Source organism: Bidens hawaiensis, unplaced genomic scaffold (genome assembly GCF_021521415.1).
Source record: "Bidens hawaiensis isolate Kalapana, Puna unplaced genomic scaffold, B.hawaiensis_p1.1 tig00007310_1, whole genome shotgun sequence".
NCBI lineage: Eukaryota > Viridiplantae > Streptophyta > Magnoliopsida > Asterales > Asteraceae > Bidens > Bidens hawaiensis.
In genome coordinates, this window is record NW_027491507.1 from 477,229 (window position 1) to 482,888 (window position 5,660).

At 38.7% G+C, this 5,660-nt stretch overlaps 1 pseudogene across 1 annotated transcript; it reads right to left on the bottom strand.

Annotated features, from left to right (window-relative positions):
• Positions 1-440: 440 nt before the first annotated feature.
• LOC143634962 (G-type lectin S-receptor-like serine/threonine-protein kinase At1g34300) lies at positions 441-2,002 on the bottom strand (annotated as a pseudogene). Its single transcript, XR_013153968.1, has 2 exons — positions 1,884-2,002; positions 441-1,744 (listed from the first exon to the last, which is right to left on the bottom strand). The product of XR_013153968.1 is annotated as a G-type lectin S-receptor-like serine/threonine-protein kinase At1g34300 (transcript).
• Between the last annotated feature and the right edge of the window lie 3,658 nt (positions 2,003-5,660).

Below are 5,660 nucleotides of genomic sequence, written 5' to 3' on the forward strand. Positions count from 1 at the left end.
ATTTTCATGATTTTGCTAATATAGACAAGTTTGTGTCACTATTAACTTTTTATGTAGACGATGTTACTCTCTAATATTTTGTTTAGGTCATCCTAATGTTAATATATGGTTGTCTATTTATGAAATTTTATGGCTGTCTATATTGATTTTGTTATTTATCTATTTTCAACCCGTATGTAACACGGATACTATCCTAGTATAAATATATATTATTATATATTTAATCTTACAACTAGTCATCGTGAACCATGAATGTTCCTTGTTTACACTTAACTAAGGCCATCTTGATTTATTTTTTTTAAATTATTGTATAACTGCATTAGTTTGGATTTCTTTGTGTGGCATGTTCTTTGTGAACAATCTTTAGTCCGGTTTAAAGAAAAAATTCAAAAAGGAGCTATGATCTACTAGAGATAGCCTTTAAAAGTATAATAAAAGTACATATATTTTTAACGATGAGTGTAATTTGACTATAAAAAGCAATCATTACTATACAATCCTAATTAGAACTTAGCCATGAGAAGCATTTTATTTCAAAACAAATTTTGCTGTTTAGTTGTCGCTTCACATGGTTATTTGGATGCCGTTGTAATCTCACAAGTCCCAATAAGTGGCGCCTCAAGTCTTGTTACAACCTCGGACAATGAAGACCAATCTAAACCGGTAACATTCCACACCATTTGAGCCAAAGAGTCGTTAGGCTCATTAGCCCCTGAAAACAAATGCGTAAAAGGATTTGCAGGCTTAGGGACCTCTACCATACCTTCCAGCATTTTAGCAATGATGCTCATCACTGGCCTAGTCTCGGGCCTATACTGAACACAACAAAAAGCCACCTTTAACATCCTCTTCACAACTTCATAATCCTTTTCTTCGATTTCAGAGTCTATCATCAAATCTTTCAATTGATCTATTTCATACTTGCCCAAAGCCCATACGGGGAACCACTGTTGGCTATCACAAAGAGTGATGTCTGTGTTCCTTCTCCTCCCGATGATCTCAAAAAGTAGCATACCGAAACTATAAACATCACATTTGTATGTAACTGGAAGAGGCATCCATATCTCAAGAGCAGCATAGCCCGGGGTACCCCGTCCCTTTGTCATGGTTATATGGGTGTTATCCCTATTGCAAAGTTTTGCCAAACCAAAATCAGCTACTTTAGCACAAAAATTTGAATCCAGGAGTATGTTTCCTGGTTTGATATCATAGTGAACTATTCTTTGAGCGCATTCTTCATGCAAGTACATGATGCCTCTCGCCGTTCCCAGTGCAATCTCTTGAAGCTTCTCAAACCCTATCATAGCCCCTTTATCCCCTTTAAACAAATGATTATCCAATGAGCCGTTAACCATGAACTCGTATACAAGAGCTATTAAACTTGATTCAAAGCAAAACCCATAAAGCCTAACAAGATTAAAGTGATGGGTCCTTCCCATAGTGCTCACTTATGCCATGAATTGCTCCTCAAGTTGCTGATAATTTGACGTCCCATTTAGTACTTTGACCGCCACAGGCTTGTTGTTGTTGATGACCCCCTTGAAAACTATCCCGAACCCGCCTGAGCCCAATCTGATGTTGAAGTTATCTGTGGCTATTCTTAGTTGTTCAGAGGTGAACCGGATGGGCTTCTCCCTTTCCATGTCATCAAAGAACCGGGCCATGGCGATGGTGATGAATCGAGAGTCCTGATTCTTTTTGGCCTCCAGGGTAACTGCTATATTTTTATAAATTACCCAACAAACTGCAAATTAAGAAAACCAATTATAATATACGTTTTAGTTGAATTCACTTAAGATTGAATTGAACTATAATTAAGGAGTTTGTTGCTTCTAGATTTATTTTATTGGATGGTTTATTAAATATTAAAACTTACTGAATACAAATAGAATAACACGTGGTAATTCCAGTAATTCCAGTAATGAGGCCTTGAGAGGGAGATGAATCAGATGAACCAGTACCAAAAGAAGGAGGAGAAACAGAAGAAGACATAACGTAAAGAAACTTAGAATTGAAAACCTTTACAACATATACAAAAGAGAATACTTAGTTATACAGAGAGTAAAATAGTACACCAACGTGTCATTTTAATTTTATCAATAACCGGAGACTAGGCCTTGCCAAGCGACCAAGACCATACATATTTTTTCTAATTTTAATTTTTTATTCATTTAATAAAAGGGTTTGACAAAGTCACATGTAGGCCCCATCTATAACTCGCATGCTTGTTTACTAGGGATGGCAATGAAACCCGAACCCGATGGGAAAACCCGAAACCCGATTTAAATGGGACGCGTAATACCCGAACCATTAGGGTTTGGGACGGGTTTGGGATTTCTAATATACCCGACTATCCGACCCAATTACCCGCTTACATAAACCCATTTACTCGATTATATATCCGATGTACCCGATATAGCTTATTATTTTATATATATACTATATTCCAAATATATTATTTGTCTACACTTGTTTATGTCAATTATTTGTGATTTATAGTAACCATATTTGTAATCATTTAGTTATATTTTGTCAAAACCCGGTAGAAACCTAGCGAGTTTTGAGTCGCGTATACCCAACGGGTATTTTATTAAAACCCGATAAGAAACCCGAAACCCGATGGGAAAACCCGAAGCCCGACTAGTAATTACCCGGTTAAAACCCGACGGATTTGGGACGGGTTTGGGATGAACTTTCATAACCGGGTATGGGTTTGGGAATACCTAAACCCGACCCAAACCCGACCCATTGCCATCCCTATTGTTTACTTTGTTTTAAACAATCTTTTCAGAACCGGTCGAACGCCGATCCGGATATCTTACCGGGTAAAATGTCGGACCGACTCAAAAATACGGAACGGTGTTTGACACGAATTATGTGATAAATGAATGACGTCATAAATAATTTATATATATATATATATATATATATATTGATTTCTTTTAAGAACCACTTTTAGTTTTAATAACTCAAAGAAATCAACGTAACAATTTTTTTTACACATATGTAAAACGTAAGTGTAAGTAACGTAATATATATATATATATACTAGTTTTTATCCCCCGTATTGCGGTGGTCATTTTATATTATTTGTTTTTAATATTTATCTATTATTTGAATTTTTATTTTTTTTTATTGTTTGAAAGTTAATAATATACTTATGGTTTGATATTAAATTGTTTCACAAATAAATGAGATGTTATACCCCGGTTTAAAAGCTATATGAGTTTGATGGGACCTGTTAGGCCTTGATTTTTATACTGAGGATCCTTTATCCTTTGACTGTATTATGGATAGTTTATCCTTGAAATGTACATCAGGATATAAAGGATCGACGATCATCGGTATTACTTATTTACTAATGATTGCATTTAGTATGGTGATGTGTTAGACAGGTATAGCAACTTTAAAGATGTACTTGTATGAGTTATCCTCACGGAACATCCTATAGCTGGAATATGGATCCAGGATCCTACCTCAATGAAGCTATTAATAGACGAATTCATATGAAGATAAACGTGCAAATATCAACAACGGCTATGTGACTCATTCTTCCGCTTATTTCGCTACTGGGTGGCTATTGGCATGTGGTCAAAAGTCGTGGAGCGGCTAAGTGGAGGACTTCCGGATAGATAGGAAATATTGTTATTGTTATTATCTTATTTAAACGAGGTTTGAACGAGTAGGAAAACACATGTACTGACACACACACTAGAGCAGAAGCAAATACTCTCTCTATACACTAGCTTTCTTTGTAATCTCGATCATATACTCCACAAATACTTGTAATCACATTTTTATTCATTAATTAACTTGACGGTGATAGCTTTCACTGTCCGGGGGTTTTTTGTGCCGGAGACCACGATAACCACATACTCATCGACCAAAGGTTACCTTGTTGATCATTGACTAAAGTGCTACGACCAAAGATTATTCTATTAATCCTTGACCGGAGTTATTTTACCAACGATTACCTCGATAAGTTTTGACCGAAGTACGACTATCGTGATTAAGGGCTTTTTCTCTCGTGATCAAACCATTGTGTTCACCGACATTACGCTTATACGCTTGTCATTATCGAGTTAGCACCTTTCCTCACATAATAGATTTGGATACTTGATCCTTTGCAGATTTTTGTCCAAAACAATTTGGCGCCCACCGTGGGGAAATTGGTGCTATAATCCGAATTATTCCTATCAATTTACAATTTTTCATACCCATATCACTTTCAATGGCCTCTCAATCCACCTCTGCTTCGTCAACCATGCCCTCATCAATTCCTCTCTCATCGAGGACTTTTCCACCGATGCCTCCGCCAATCACGGCAGCACAACGAACTACTGCTACTGGAAGCAGAACGCAACTACCAATCTTCCAGAGCTCGAAAACCACTGCTGCTGCCCCGATGGTTAATACTAACAGTGATGTTTCATCTATGTTTTCGCAGGTTAAAGCATATATGGAGCAACATAACAAGACTAACCAGAGGATCCTTCGTGAGATAGAAGATCTCAGGAAGAATAAGAGGCCAGTAGAAGATCTCACTCCCCTAGTGCCTATGATGCTGGATTTCACCAGTCCAGGATCCATGGCTCAGTTTTCGCAAGGGTCTTCAATGTTTCAGCCAGGATCATCCATCCTTCAACAAGGGTCCGTGGGTCTACAGGCTCAAGGATCCTCAATCTTTCAGTCAAGATCACATATCCTTCAACAAGGGTCCATGGGTCAGCAGGCTCAAGGATCCTCACTCTTTCAGCTAGGATCATCCATCCTTCAACAGGGGTCCATGGGTCAGCAGGCTCCAGGATCCTCACTCTTTCAGTCAGGATCACATATCCTTCAACAAGGGTCCGTTGGTCAACAGGCTCAAGGATACTCGCAATTTCAGCAGGGGTCATCAGTCATTCCGCAGGGATCCTCTGGGTTATATGTTCAAAGGTCCTATAATTCTCAACCTCAAGGGTCCTTTGTTCAGGATCAAGGATCCTCAGGAATCCAGCATATACGATCTTCCGAAGTCCATGATGGGGACATAATCCCCATGCAGACCATAGCCTCCGGAGGACCCACTCCGATTGCTGACTCCTCTTATCCCAGATACTCGTCTGGAATTCCAAACTCCACCTAGCAGAGAGGTAACTGGTATGATCCTATATCTTTAGATACTAACCATGTTCCCATGCAGGATTCAAGTATCAACCAGGCCATGGCCAGGGAATTACAGAAGCTAAAGGATATGATATCCAGTGTCCGGGGGGTGATACGTCCAATTCCTGAGATACCGGAGGGAAGTCACAAATTATCCAGATTCGCTCCGCCCATATGTGATGCTGAAATTCCAAAGCGGTTCCAAACTCCCAACATGAAGACGTATGATGGGAGCACCGATCCGAAGGAACATGTTGCCCAATATAGGGAAAGGATGGAAATTAACCTTGTTCCTGAAAGACTCAAAGAGGCTTTCCTTTGTAAAGGATTTGGAGCCACACTAACGGGAGCTGCGCTAAATTGTTAAATTGTTTAACACTAAATTGTTTAACACTAAATTTTCCTGTAGTCGGAAATTTGAGAGGTTAACCAGTGATTTATATCGTGTTATCCAACCTAGTGACGAATCCCATAGGGATTTCGTTACCAGGTTCGGAAAGGAAGCTCTAGAA